Source organism: Melanaphis sacchari, unplaced genomic scaffold (genome assembly GCF_002803265.2).
Source record: "Melanaphis sacchari strain LSU unplaced genomic scaffold, SCAv2.0 Contig24_pilon_pilon, whole genome shotgun sequence".
NCBI classification, from domain to species: domain Eukaryota; kingdom Metazoa; phylum Arthropoda; class Insecta; order Hemiptera; family Aphididae; genus Melanaphis; species Melanaphis sacchari.
Window position 1 is genome coordinate 733,029 of NW_020271125.1, and position 17,075 is coordinate 750,103.

The 17,075-nt window shown below is 22.8% G+C and overlaps 1 protein-coding gene across 2 annotated transcripts in view; it reads left to right on the top strand.

The window, feature by feature from the left end:
- Window positions 1-301: 301 nt before the first annotated feature.
- The window catches only part of LOC112594988 (proton-coupled amino acid transporter-like protein pathetic), a 34,167-nt gene continuing 17,393 nt past the window's right edge, over window positions 302-17,075 (top strand). The window contains exon 1 of one of the 2 annotated variants that reach the window (XM_025340044.1): window positions 302-466. The gene's annotated coding sequence lies outside the window, so the exon portion shown is untranslated. Of the gene's footprint in view, window positions 467-558; window positions 681-17,075 lie in introns of those variants that run through there. The other variant, XM_025340043.1, reaches the window with a different exon arrangement.

Below are 17,075 nucleotides of genomic sequence, written 5' to 3' on the forward strand. Positions count from 1 at the left end.
TTGTCTCGTTCAGCTATCACAAAAATGTACTTGGCGCACACGTGTAAAGGTTTAGCGAACACGTGGCCGGCGATTTCCGTGGAAAATCGATAGGGTTTTCGCGACGACGGTGGTAGAATTTCCATTTCGCGAACGGTTATAACACCGCAGGGAGCAGCACCATTGCGCGCGCATCCAATACACGGTACAATTAATATATACGTATACACAAAACCAGGGGTCCAAAGTGCGTGAAACGGCCGCCGCCACCACAGTTTCTATTTCCAGCATTGGTTATGTTATATTATAGTGCGCGCATGTGAATCATTTCACATTCGAACGTGTGTCGGCGTGTCGTCACGATCGGCCTACGATCGCGTCTGCCCATATATTTTTATTTTTCTAAGTCGATTTTAGTTTTTTTTTTTTAATTGTGTCAATAATAGTAAAAGTATAATCAATATTACTGTTCGATTAATTTCAGCCCGTGAGTATTGTTAATTTTTTTTCGTCGCATTTTTTTTTTTTTTCCACTCATATAAACTATAAACTAATACGTTGTTTTTAATATACGTTATCTCTCTCTCATATTTATGATAAAATTGCGTATTAAATACAAATAATTACATTGAAAAGTATAAAAAAATATTTTACTGGGATTAAGAAAGAAAACTACGTAGAAACCAAAAAACTGCATTCAGGTATAGACTTATTTATATGATTTTTATTTTTTTATTAACGTATATTAAACCGCCGTTAAACGCAGTAAAATGTTTCTACTGCTGTCTGTACCATAGTAATCCGAATGTTTCGGCAAATAGAGGGGTGTTTGTGTGTGTAAAACGTCCACGTGGGTCCCCATTCAACGCGTCAATACTCAGTTCCCTATTATATTTTAATAAAATGCATAATGCTTACTCCGATTTATTTTCTTAATTTGGTGGGAAAATAATAATTTTAATGTGAATACGTCGTTTGATTAATTTTAATTTAAACTATGAAAGTATGTATCTACTATTGTCGGCTAATAAATATTTTTGTGTTGGTTTAGGTTTATAATATATTATGTTTAAATGATTAAAAACTCAATACTTGCATTATGCTTATTTGAATTTTGTGTTTTTAAAAAGGTAAACATTTTTTCATATTTATTATTTTAAAATAAATACTCGGCGACCGGAAAATTTTAATTTAAAATTTAAATATCACTTTAAATTTATTAATCATTATCCTTTATAAATACTTACGTGCCGCTAATATAAATTATTTTAATACTTACACTAATCATACACTGGATGTAAACAAAATTTTTGTTGAATTTAAATGCATTTTTGGTTTCTAATGATACCTATTGATGTATTTACAACACAATCGACTCATCGACATAGTAAAGTTCTTTACATTAATGTTTCAAAAAAAAAAAAAAAAAAAATAAAAAAATATCTGCCCATGTTTGTGTGATTTTTTCCATTCATCAGCCTTTTTTACACCTGCCATACATACCTAAATGATGTGTGTGCGTGTGTTGAGAATATACAAAAATCGTTTTTTTTACGGATGATATTTCCTTACCTATTTTATATATTTAATGTGAATTTGGATGCTTACATGTTAAATATTTCATCGTATTTTTCATTTAAAGGTAAACGGATATTTGAACATTTTATAACGTCAACTTTTTTTTTTTTTATTTAAGAAATAAAACCTCGTAATGGTGGCCATTGGTCTGACAGTAACTTTAATTATTTCATTATTACATAATAGATACATATTATAATACATTATTTAAGCTAAAGTATAGTTTAATTTTTTGTTATTTGTGATTTTAAATAAAACATGTATTATTTTATGAAATAGATGTAAAGACTTATGTATAATATTATTGTACTTACTATATTTTATACTAGTTATACAATTTATATGGTATTAATATATTACTATTATAAATATTTGGTATATTATTTCAAATACTTTTTTTAATCAGTTAACGGTTTAATTGTGTAATTTAAAAAATAAATATAAATTCTCGAAACTTATTAAACTTAATTACGTATTAATTTTAAAATAATTTTTTGTTTAATGTGTATTGTTATAAATTACAGCAAATAGTCACGTGTTAAATATTGTTTAGCCTGCGTCATCGATGTAATTTGTTAGGTATTGTTCTACTTTTTAAATAATCAATATATTATAATGAATTCAAGTTATTATTTTATTTTTATTTCATTTATTAGAAATTAATTAATATGTACACGTGTTTGAAGCAGCAGTTATGCATTTTACTATTTGAGTGTGGTTTATAGGCGTATACGAGAAATATGTTTGCTCTTACAATATAAACCACGCGGTGACATTTCAACTGTTGTGTAGGTACTCGACACTCGTAACAACTAGCGACTATCTTTTCATGTGCAAAAAACTGGTTTTGTTTTTTCTATTTTTTTTTTTTTTTTTTTGTTGGCACCAAGCGCATAATGTATTGTACTATAATGCACGTATGCACATATAATTTTATACAACGACAATGTTGTGCACCAGTAACCGAGTCGGTCAAATCCATGGGGTTTAGTACCGTGTATTCGTGTGTTAGGACTAAATAAAATAATGATGACGACGGTAGTGAGCTCAAAACAAACCCTTCACTGGTAGTTTTTCAACCCTCAGCACAACGACCCTATAATCGGAGATGATGTAATTTTTCTTTAACACTCGGCTGCGGTAAAATAATATTAAAAATTAAACAATATCGATTTAAATCATGTAATATCGTTTGGTGTTTGTCTAACTTTTAATTTTATGGTTTATTTTCATAATTACTTTTGTCTAATTGCAATAGGTTTTGTTAGATATTGTATCTTTGTCATTGTAAATTAAGCGTGAGATTTATTGTTTAGTGAATTAATTTAATTTGTATTTTGTAGTACTATTTTGTATTTTATATTAACCTACACTCCTTGTATGTATAGGAATATGAAATCATAATAAACACGTATCATATTATATAAGTACAAAATGTGGTTATTATCGGCATCGAGTTCGAAGCTAAACATCGTACGATTATAAATTCTAATAATAATATTATTTTATTTCCGGAAGTAGCGGGAAAATATTAAAATATAAACGTTATCAAAGAAAAAAAGCTATAATTAAAAATTAATCAAATTATGGAATAAATACAATAAATAAATATTGAATAGTATTACATTTTTCTTATCGACATATGTAATGTAATCGTCGATACCGATGCGAGTGCAGTTTTAACTTAATTTTAATTACCAAAGGTAATAATGGTATTTCATAAGTCATAACTGTCTAAAACTACTGTCTGTATATTAAATAATAAATTGTGCCTTAAACCACTTTTAATGAAGTGTACAACAATTATTACTTATTGGATACTTTTTTGGTAGGTGATAGGTTTCGCTGTTTTGCACCGACAATGATTACCTAAGTAAATACATAATTAGGTATATAATATTACATATTTTCATATTAATTATTTTTATTACAGTGTATTACAAATATAAAATCAAAATAAATTCGAAATTTGACTAGGATTTCCATATTACACATATTATATAAGTCCAGAAGTTAAGATTTCTTATCACTTAGCTTAAATATTGTTACAATTTTACTACGAGCTCGTATTTAATATATTCTTTAATAATGAAAATTTAAAATAGCCTAATATTTTTTAGAATATTTAAAAGAAAAAATTATATTCTATATATTTATAAAAACTTACTTAACATAATATTTAATTATTTATAATTTGAATTAAACATTTAAAAAAACTACACTATTTGTATTCTAATTTTAATTTTTCTTTAATTGAAATTTTAAGCATCAAAAATATATAATGATTTATAATTATAATGTGTATAAGTTCAAAATATTAAACTTAAATATCATCTTTTAATAATTATGTATTATATATTTTAGTATTTCATTGGGTTTATTAATTTTTTTCTGGGTTTCAACGAAAGTCATTATTTTTTATTATTAAAAGTTTGATAAAAGTTTTGGTATAAACTTATCTAAATCACATCCGTTATTTGTTTGTAAAATACGTAGTAGGTATTTAAACTTATTAAAGGTATTATTTGTGTCTTAAATTTGCATTATACTAATTTCATGACGGTCTCTTATAAGACACAAAATTATAAAAAATAATAATATGTTGTTTATTTTGGTTTTAATAATAATTTATTTTTTAGAAGCTACTACCTACTTATTTAACCTCTATGGCTTTGTACAAATACGCGTTTCCACTTCACACCAAAATAAAATTTAAATTAACTGTTTGGTTATACATAATTTTTTCGGTCTATGTCTAATACAGTTATGCACTTTAAATTATTTTTTAAATTTTATATTTATTAATGATTTACATAATATTTTCCTCCATTATATGATCAACAATCAACAATTCATAATACTTCACTCTTTTAATGATAATTATAATTTATGCCAATGGAAGTAACGTATTTCAAGATGTTAATAATTAGTATTTTTAAATTAGTTTTGCTAAATTACTTATTTAAAAATGTTTTTATGAATTTATTCTTTTGTTTATATAATATTTATTTTATAGTGTTCTAATGCATAAATAAATCTTTACCATTATAAATTATGTTTTATTATAATTGAGCTTTGATTTATTTCTTTAGGTAAAATTAAAAAATATAGTTGAAAAAAAATTAGTTAAATACATTTAATACATTTTATATATACAATGACATTTTCGAAACATGTATAGATTAATTTTATACTATTTCCCAATTATAGTTTTACCATATTACTAATAGTAAAATAAATTACCGTAATCATTAATAGCAATATATTTATATGATAATAGACTGTTTGCTATGATTTATTATTGAATTCAAATTTAACACATCCATTACAATGACTTACTCAAAGACGAGATATTCGACGCCTTATTAACAGTAGTCAATATAGCGGTTACCTATTTCTCCCTTTTTATTTATCTATCAGCACGATGATGTTCACCTATATACAAGATAATATAATAGATATTATAATTTAAAAAAGTTATTAGATTAAAACTAATATTATAATTTAGTTACAATATTGCTTATATTATAAGTTATAACTTAATGTATAAGCTAGGATGTATGATAAAACATATTTTATTGGTAGAAAAAAATGCTTTTTAAGTAGGTAACTGAATATTGTCAAATGTATGAAAAACTACTATTGTTTTTAGTATTGTGCTAAATCTGACAACAAGTATGTCTACGTTAAGAGTTTTGAATATCGAATGTACTATATAACCATAAATGTAAGTAGTGTTTTCAAAGATTGTTTTCATTGTTGTTTTGTTGTTATACTATTTAGTATTCGAGATTTACTGTGACGTGCAAAATTTATGACAGAAGTGGAAACTATTTTTTTTTAAAGTTCAAGTGAACATCATAAGTAGATACTAGAGAAGATACTGACATAATTTACACTTCGAAAACGTAGTATTACGTTTTAATAAATTATGAAGATTTAAGATTTTCATGGTTATTATCGTAATTTGTAGGTATATAATACTTTAATTCATAGTTTTTTTTTTTTGTTTATTTAAGACATATTAATTTTAAATATTTGATATTTATAATATATAGTTTATAGAACAAAATTACTAGAAAATAAATTTTTAAATAACCATTTCTAAGGACATGATTATAATTATTAAGTATCAAGTTAAAGCATATATTATAAATTATATGTGTTAGGTAGGTATAAGGATATCCATGTGTATTGTAAACCAAATATATTTTTAAATATCTGCTTACTTCAGTAAATATAAAAAAAATTATTCACACGGGCATGTATTGCGTTGTACGTCGGAATTCTACGTATATTTAAATTGGAATTAAAATAAAATAAATAATGATGATAACAAAAAAAAATATGCGATGTCTGCACACGTTTACTTTTACTCTTCTTATTCCTTTATTGACAATTGATATTAGGCCAAGTTGAGAATCGTCTAGATACCCATAGATATTAGGTGTAGGCGAACGTCATTTGACCTTATAACTTTACTTAACTAGTATATTCTCACACAATAAACATACGCAGATCATTAACATACCTTAGAAATTTTTTTGTGTCCTGTCCGTTTCTTAAACAGATGCCATATGTATAGAAATGAATAATTATAATTCACAGGAACTGTATAATATTATATAAAGTTAAGACATGTATACTTATACTAGTAGACAGTAGTATGTGGTTGGAGAAAACTTGAGCAGAGTAACGAATGTTAAGAAACTGGTTCTTAAAGATTTAACCTGAATTTTTGGATAATAATAATGATACAAAGTGATAATTTTGATTTCGCCATATATATATACAATATTATATATTAATTATCATACATATCTGTGGGTTTCGCAGTTCATAGGTTCTAACATGAAGATTTATTTACCATGTATTTTACATTTAACCGATAACCAATGAAGACTTATCGACATGATATTAGGTATCAATTTTTATGTAGAATTTTATCTGTTGAATATTTCGAGATAAACGATTTATTTCGAAAAGAAAAATAAAGAACGAATCACAATTATACTTTGCGTATTTTTATTATTGTAAATCAGTATAATATTATATACTCGTAATATCTATAAATTTTACTAAAATGTATTGCTAATAAATGTATTATACAAATTTATGTACTCTTAGTTATATATAAAGTTAATTGTTTATTAATCGAAATTGGTTAAATATTGTCAACTCACGTAAACTATTGTTGTAAATAGTTTTTTTTTCAAGTACCATAAGATAAAACGTAGATATCTGAGTAAATATGAGATAATTATGCAATAAGGCTAGGAAAAATATAATAGTTATCTATCTATATTCTATTAGTTTGGTTTTGTTATTTCTGAAGTTTTATTTGATATAAATCATTATTTAACTATCATACTTGATTTATAAGTTAATAATATAAACTATTAATATATTATTTGTTCATAATCCAGGATTAAAATTTAAAAAACTTTACCCATTATTATTGTTGATACATGTAATATGGTATTTTTATGATACCAGTATTAAACCACTTAATAAATAAACTTACAATTGAAATCAGTTGAATTAAAAAAATAAATCACTTCAAGAGTTTAATCGCATACATAACATCATGGTTTATATGATGAATGTTTGTGTATAACTGTACTTGATATAAACTTTTTTTATATCTATGAATTTTATCATTTGTTAGTGTTTACACATTATGTATTTACAAGTGTATCTAAATTGATAAAATAATACGTACTATTATGTATAATAAAATATTGAATAAAAACTAATTTTTTAATCTATTAAGTGTTTCTTATTAAATATGCAATGATAACATACAAATAAATATTATATTATTTAAAATGAAAACTTTAATTATAATTGACATTACTTACCAATAACTAATATGTAATAATAATTCATACTTTAATAATTTGATTTACTAGTCAGTAGTCAATACTATTTAGCAGTATTAGTCTTACTATAGTTTTATATAAAAGGAAATTTATTGTACAATTTTGATATTATATGAAATAATTTTTTATTTAAAGTAGCCATGTACGCAACATATTGAAAATTTAACATTAATATCTTGATATTCTTTTTGTTTATTAAAGCAGTATTAATTTCTAATTGACATTTATTAATCAAAATCTTGAGTATGACCAGCAAAACGTTTTCTAAGTTTTAAGTGTTAAACATTGTTTATTTTTTAAATTAAAATCTATTCATTCAATTTTAAAGACATATTTTTAAAATAATAATTATCGTAAAATATATATTAATGAGAAAAAAAAATATATTGAAAAGTTATAGTTTTTTTAATGTAGGTAAATTTTAAACGACATGTGTACAGTTTGAAGTCTACTTTTTTCTTAGCTACAATATCATATACTTATTTGTCCTATTTATTTCGATGATATGTATAAAGGTTTATATTATTGATTAATTTAGTTAACCAATCATCGAAAAATAAAAATTGATAATCATAGAATTTGAGTTAATTTTTTTTAATTAACATTTGCACAAGATTTTTTTCATAGGTTTCAAAAAGTATGTGTGACCTATGAAGTATTGCTTTGCCGCTTTGGTAACAAATTATAGCAACCAAGATATTTGGCATTTTATAAAATAAATTTATTTTATTTTATTTTATAAAATAATAGCCCTTATATTTCAATTGATATTATAAATTATTTATTCAGTGTACTAACAAATTTATTTGGATTTTAGATACAAATAACAATCCGTAAATGTCAAACAATAATTTTAAAATGTGTAAAATGGCTTGAAAAATATTAATAATATACTTTGTGAACTGTGTTTATTTTATTCTTATGATAATTTTGTTCTTAAATTTATATAAGCTGTTATAGTGACTGTTTCATAACAATTAGGTTCATTGCTATAGTTAAGTGCATTATAAATTTATGATTCATGTATTATTTTTAAATTATTTACTGAAAAATAAATACGATTAAAATTATAATTAAATATATCTAGCAACTCGAAAGTGATTCAACAGATTTATTATATTATTAAGGTTTATTTAAATAAATACATTAATTTATAATTAAATCATTATATTATTTTTCATTCATTTTTAATTACATTTAAATATTTTTATCATAATTAAAATTGTGGATTGAACTAAATTTAAGTAACATTAAATATTTTTTAATTTTTTTTTTCATGACGTATTTTTTTATATACTATTTTTATAAAGAATATTTAAAAATAATATTTGCAGACTATAATTATTGATGGGTTTTATTATAAATCAAGTTTATGGAAATTCTAATACAACTTTAATATAATACTGATTGTAAAATTTAAAGTTATTTTATTTTTTTTTAAGTTATTAAATAGGTACTGTTAAGTACATCATTTTTAAAATTTAAATTTTGTTTAAGCTTACATAAAATATATCTGAACAAAGGTATTGTTATAAACTTTGTTAAAAAAAAAAAATGTATAATTTAATTGACCACAAATGGCAATGCTGTTACCTGTCAATTGCAGTTCCTGATATTGAATAATGATTTAGTTAATAAAGTTTATAAGTAAACATTTATACTTAATGTCTAAAATTGTATGAACAATATAATGTTGTATCTACGTATTTTTATTAGAGCATTAAAAAATGTATAAGTGTAATTTTATTTTAATGAGTTTTAATTTATTGTATATATTATATATCATCATAAATAGTTTTAATGTTAGTTGTATTTATACAGTACCTTTATAAGTTTGGAAAGTTAAGTAATAAAATTTTATGAAATTCGGAGAATATTTAAACCGTGATTTTTTGCAGGGGTATGCTAAACAAAGTTTACTGGGTGTCTAGGTTATTTAATAAGTGATACATTTTATAAAACATAAATATAAAATATGGATAAATCTAACTCTTAGTACTTAGCTAATTAAATAATTTTGTTACTCTTTATAAATTGTAGTATATATTCATATATATATATAAAATATATTTCCTCCTATGCAATACTTAAATTGTCTTCTTAAGAAAAATCCTAGTTCTTCTTGGTTTAAAACTACTTGAAATCAAAAATAAGCTTTTAAATATTTTTATTATTTAACAAATAAAGCAAATATAACATAAATAAGTAACAAGTAATAATAATCAATTATACCTATTAATAAATAAATAAAAATAAATAAATACATGTTTTAAGTGAAAATTCTCGGAGGAATTTTTAAATGTATTTAGACAATTGCATATAGGAAATCAGCTTTGGAAATCGTCCAACTCTATACAATGTCGCAATTGTGTCTTTGTTTTTTTTTATTAGTTGTCTACGGATGCTAGTGCTTGGTGAAGAAATTATGTCCAGGCAACGTATTTTATTTAATATTATATAAAACGCTTCTTTAGTGTGTATATTTTACTCATAAGTTGAATAGGTACATAATAATATAATAGTATATCATACAGTTGTTGTAATAAATAAAATTAAAATTAAATACATTTTATTACGTAAAGTAAAAAATACGATGTACGGATATGAAATAAATATGAAAATATTGATGTAACATCAAAAAATAAACGAGTATGATGATGTCGTGTGTAATGTTTAATAACGACAGATAACGAATAGAAAATAATGTGCGTATTATGCGTACATATTAACTTGGTGCATGAGTTGTATAAAATAACGCATTTACTTACCTATGTGACCACGTGGTATTTATGCGCGAAAAAATAAATCACTGTGCATAAAATTTCTGTCGTCTCCTGGAGAGTATAATATATTTTATTGTACATGGCCAGTTTATAAAAAAAATATGTGTGGGTACGTTAGATGAACGTCTTTGTTGTGATAGCTACACGTATAAATAAAAAAATATTAATTTTATATGATTAAATTCGGCATTTTAACAACAGTGAAATAGTTTCGTAAATACGTATAAGGTAAAATGATTTGGCTTTATATGCTTTCCAACTTATCAAATTATAAAATAATTATAAAATATGATTGTTATTATATTTGTATTTGTATTTTATTTTCATTTATTTAAGAATTTTTTGATTAAAATGAAAATTCATATGCTAGTCGTGTAATTTAGTTGCAATTCTTTTTATTAGTAATAAGCTATGACCAGAGTCATAAATACTAAAATAAAATAATATTTAAGTATTTTTTATTAATTGTAATATTTTATTTGCATTATAGGTAATTAACTACTAATTTAAGACTATTCAATAAACTAAATATAAACTCAAAAAAACATAATTATATTTTCTTTTGTTGTACGCCATACCATTTTTAACACGTGTATATAATAATTATTATGCTGTTTAATTGAAAAATTGTAATTCTTTAATTTGTTTTGTTGACACAAATAATACGCATTTATAAATGTCGACGAACTTTTAAATTTATAATGCACACCAGTTGTTATTTCATAAACAAATCCGTTTAGCTTAGCAGATTTCTGTTAAACTATTATTTATCGTTTTACCGTAGTGCATTAATTTTAATGGCATAACTATTGTATCAAATAAATTTGACACCACACTAAAACTAAAACGGTAATAGCGAGTAAAGGATATATCATTTTTTTAAATGTCACACCTATTTTTGTTGATGATTTTTTTTTTTACAAAGTGTAATTTTTACATTTGTCACGCATGTACGAGTATAATATTAAAACGGATAGGTAATATTATAGATAGAAATAACAACATTTATGACAAACATAATATTACAATATCAATTATTAGGTTATATTATGAATAACTACCTTCAATTGAGTTTTATAACTTAAATGGTAGGTATTGTCATTTATTATAAACTTAGGTACCATGAATTATTCCAATTGTAACGGTTGCTTAATTACTACATTTTTTTACTATATTCATTAACTTGCTATTGTTTCCAATGCATAGGTATAACATTATAATATTATGGTGTAAATTTAAATTATTTTATTTTATTATTTTACATATGACAAATCACGTGCCGACATGTGTAAGTTAATGAATAACCTGTGTATACAAATTTTATTATTATTATACGACTGCACAAAAGTTATCGTGTGTGTAAATCAACGGATGTCCGACAGATTAATCGTCTATAGTTCCGTAGAGATTATAATTTTTTTTTAAACATAATTATTCAAATACATTTTTTTTCGACATGTTATCCGTTAAACTTTAAATAATACAATTTTCCATTTACATTGTAATTATAAATTTATTTAAATCTGTTGGCGGAGTGGCGCCTAATATTTCTCTACAAATTTTTTATTTATGTTTTTACTATCCGAATTCACTAATTGAAATGCTAATATTTTAATTTTTAGGTTAATTTGGTGACGTTTAGTTTATACATTTATGTTGATAAAAATATTTTCATATAGTTTTGTACCTTAAATTAATTAATTATTCATTATTATTATTTATAATTTTATATTTAATGTATGTTAAACGTATTATTTATAAATTAAGTATTTAAACATTCTCAGTGCTATTCAGTACCAGTAGCACTTTAAACTGTTAAATAATTTTTATATATTTCTGGTTTAGTAGATTCAAAGCGGCGATTTCTTGCAATTTAAATATTTATATGTTATATTTGTTATGTATTAATTATCTTGTGAAAAGATAAGAACTCTGAAAACAGATATGAATTTGTAGTAAAGTTTATTTGAAATCGGTTTTCTTTTTTTTCTTTTTAGCTTTTTCGTGCAAATTTAAATGTATATGACGATTTTTTAGTTCTATTTTATTGGTATAACTATTTTGGACTAAGGGGGTGCAGTAAGATAAAATAAAAAATGTAGATAAGTCAATCTCAAGTACTCTTAGTAACAAACTCAAAGCTATTTTCAGAATTTTTGACGCTCACTAAATTAATTTGTACTTTGAAAGTATAACACATTTAAATTTATTTGTTGCATTTGTATTAGAACGAAAAAAATCGCTCTTTTAAACATTCTTATCGATTGCTTCAGAGTTAAAAAGTGCGAAAATATTTTCGTGTTATACTTTAACTTTATGCGATTGCATTTCCCTGTTGTAGTCTAAAATTTACTACGATGAATTTGGATAGATTTTTTTTTCGTTAAATTAGATTATATTTAATTTAAAATTTCTTATTAGTTTAAAATGCTCTACAAGGATATATTGTATGTATGTTCCTTTATATTTAATCTATTTTTAACACTTTAAGTATCATAAACCATAAACCAAATATGTGCTCTTATCATGTTTTATGTTTCTACGTTATTAAAAATCCCAAATTTCGTTGTCTGAAAGTAATGATAATAACGATGATTAAAATAATAAAAGAAACATCAAAGTTTTTGGTCGTGTAAACAAAACGATGTTTACGATCAATCGTTATCACCTACCAGTGCAACAGTATTACGATTTTTTCTATTCGTGTGCAGTCTAAGAAGTTTTTCTTGAAAAATTTTCATTTATTGATAATTGTATAATATAAATGATTAAAAATTAGCATTTATATTCAATGTGCATAATATGTTTAGGTACACTTATATTCTGATGGTGCTTAAAATATAATATGTAATTTATCAATTTCTTACTAAGTTTGGAATATTTGTTTTATTTAATTTGATCACAGATACTTAACTATTATTAATACTAGATACTCGAGTGTCTATATACTTGTATTAATATTTTTTTAAATTTTTTTTTTTGAGGATAAAAATAGAATATGACATTTTGTACTTATGTGATGTATATACCTAATACTAGTATTTTTAAACATTTTTAAACACATTTGTGTATTTGCTATGAATTCTTACGTGTTTTATTCATTTTTATAATATTATAATTAATATGTATAAGATATTATGTATCTATAAGATCGTCTATCTTTCTTACTTTGGTGTAAGATCATACTTTTGAAACTACACGCTGTCCGTTAAATTGTAATGGATTTGTGGATTAGTTCAACGCGTATAAATGTATAATAGTATTCAAATACTTGTTTTTTTTTTTAAATTTTACGAATCTATGTGAAATTGATACGTAAATTATCATTACATAGGCACCTATTTATATTATGAATAAAAAAAGACGGAGACGTCGATATATTGATTCAATATTTTATGATAGCAGCCAAATGTGCTAATGTATATTTTATGTATAGTGTATGGTATTTGTCTTGATACAATGATTAGATTAGGTTATTCATTTACTATAATACACGTATTGACCTCACTCAGCCATTTCAATTATGATAATATTTATTATATTTATTATATAGTTAAAGACAAAATTAAATTTCTTATAACAGTTTTTAATCTGTCAATTTCGCTTAAATGAACATCATTCTCGTCCGTCAATGTTATCTAGATGCGTAGCCAGGATTTTTTTGTATGCTAGTGTGTGTATGTAGGGGTTAAAATGAAAACACTTAAATTTTATATTTAAATAATTGTAATATGTAGAAGACTTTATATATTGTCCATTTTAGTCATCAATTGGTATTATAATAATAATATAAAATATGAAATAGAATCATATTGTAGAATTTATAGGTATTATTTATATATTTTAGTAAAAATACAATTTATAAGGTGTTCTATATCCAAAAATCCTTCTAGCTTATTACTGGTGTTATTACAAGTCACGTTTTATTTATTAACTTATAAATTTTTTATGTTTTTTTTATAAATATTAAATATATATAATTCATAAGGTATAGGAAGGTATATACCTTCCTATACCATAAGAATTAATATTCTTAAAAAGCCAAAACTTCAAATATTGTAAAAACAATTTTTGTGTATGCAATTGTACAACAGATTTTTACCAAATTGGGTATTTTATTAATGTAACCTGTAAATTCTTCATTCTGTATATAATATGAATTTCATTTGGTATAACGAAAGTGGTCTTGTGACTGTTGTACTGAGAATACATATAAATATTATGGTAAACAGTATTCAAGCACAATGTGTGATGTATATAGCATGCAAAATACTGTTCATTGTATTGATAACAGGTTATTGATATTTATTGGTAAACCTTTACTTATATTTAAAAAAAAAAAAAAAAAATATTTAAGACAATCACTATGTAGGAAAAGAAAAAAAAACTTACAATGCACTGAGTAACAAAATCGAGTACTTACATTAATCATAAATGGTCGACTGTAGTATATACTATATAATATATTGTTTTAAATGTAAATACTAAATATGATAGACCTATATTAAAATTCTATAGTTAACTTAAAAAAAAACTTGCTTGATTTCATGTAATATGAGTTACCATAAGAGTGATGTACTAATACAAATATAATAAAGGTATTGTCGTCGTATAAAAAATGGTTAAGTGATAATTTTTATAATTTTATTTTTAAATTATAAATGTATTATATTTTAAATTGATTTTTTTCTTTATATATTATATACTCATATATTATCAGTTTATTTTTGTAATTTTGAAGTTATGTAAAGTTTAAATAATCCTATGTAGTATGTTTATAGAAAAAGTTTAATTAAATGTATATCTTTTTAGGATTTTTATTTTTTTTTAAACAGTGATCCATAATAATCTAAAAATTAAATATTGAACTATTTGAACCAACAGTTTTTTATCTATGTTTATTTTAGATACAAAAGAGAAAGTTTTGAAAAATGGTGGTTCACTTCAGCTGCTTAATTGATAATAATGTATATTAGTGGTATACACTTCTAAATTCTAATTAAGTGCATACAAATTTTTTTAAATAATCCAAAAATATATAAAAATTTATAATTTTCTACATAATAAATTATTTTTTCAATTAAAAAAAAAAAATGTTGAAAATGTGCTAGGCACTAAAGTTTAGACGTTTCGTAGAATATTTATTGGCTCAGTTTCTTTTATACTGAAGCCAAAAATACTTGAACTTTTATACATTGCTCTACTGACCGAAAATAATAATCAAATCAAAATAATGTATAAAGTAACTTTTTTAATTTTCTTTAATTTATATAATTTATTTTGAGCGCATAAAAAAATATTATTTAAAATATATTGCATTCATTAAATTTTTAAAAAATATGATTTATTTCACTTGTTGGTATCACGTTTATTGATTATTTTATAAAATATGATGTATAAAATGATAAATCTTTTAATCTTTATTAAATTATATGATTGATGAGTGCAGATATCATAATAGATGTAGTTTTTTTAGAAAATTTATTTTCGCTAATCTTTTTAAGTACTTATAGGACATTAATAGTATAATAATAAATACATTTAAAGTGATATCCATATTAATTATTTTTGCTTACAGTCTTAATAACGTTCATTATTCAGTAAATCAAAATGAATAGAATTATATATTTCAAAAAAAGTATACCTATAAGTATTGTTTAAGTATTTGGTATAATTTATGCTCTTATAAATTACAAATCCTCTACTAGTTTTTATAAATTAAGTAATTTACAACATCTTCTATTAAGAAGTATTCCGTATGATTAACTTGTAAGGTTGAAATTTGTGTAAATATTGTTTATACATATTAATATATTATACTTTTTTTTTTGCAACAATAGAAAAAATTATCTTAATTTTTTCTAATAAATAATGTTGCTTTTATACATTGAAGTCTTAAAAACTTTTAATACATTTTTTTTCTTTATCACATTATCTATTATTTTTTACGTGCTTTGTCAACTGTATGTATAGTTTTGTATTATATCACATCGATATAGCATTTTAGAGATTATTTATACGTCATTCATTCAAATACGTGTTTTTTTTGTCCAGATACATGTTTAAATAGAGGTATATTATTTTTAAAACTATAATTATAAAATCAATGTGTGATGTGTATATTATCAATTTCTAATCATTACTGAATAATAATTAGTTATGTATTATGATATTAAGATATAAAATGTAATATTTTAAAATGTTAAATATAGGTATTTACAAATAAAAAATATTATATTACTTATTTTAGAAGTATGTAAATATGAATGTATTGGATACATTGTGTTATATATTAGTAGGTGTGTATTTTTGTTGTTGTTTATAACTAATGAATATTGCAAAATTTTTCACTTTTTAAATTTGTATTAGTTATTAAAATATTGTCTTCAAATTTTATTTTTATATCAAAAGAAAAATTGAATAACTTGTTTTATTCTCTTGAAAAATTATTTATGTATACCTGCTTATATTTTATATTTAGATTTAAAATAGCATAAGTATATTGTTTAAGTTTTATATGTTTAGTGAACAGCAAGTTGTAATGTTTTACTGGTTTGACATTAACTACAAACTCTAATACGTATGTCAAACTTATCAAATGACTTGAAAAATTCTTTTTAAAGTGAGGCCTGGTTACTTATTTGATACATTTTTATTTTGTACCTAATATGAATTAATTGTTGTGTTACGTATTTAATTTTACAAATTACGATGTAAAGTTAAGTTATTTGAATTTCTAAAGTAGAAATGTACTTGTAATGACTTGAGTTAATATATATGATTTGTAAGTCCTTGTAGAGATTTTATGCATTTATTTAAATTTAAAAGTACATATTATTTACTATATAAAATA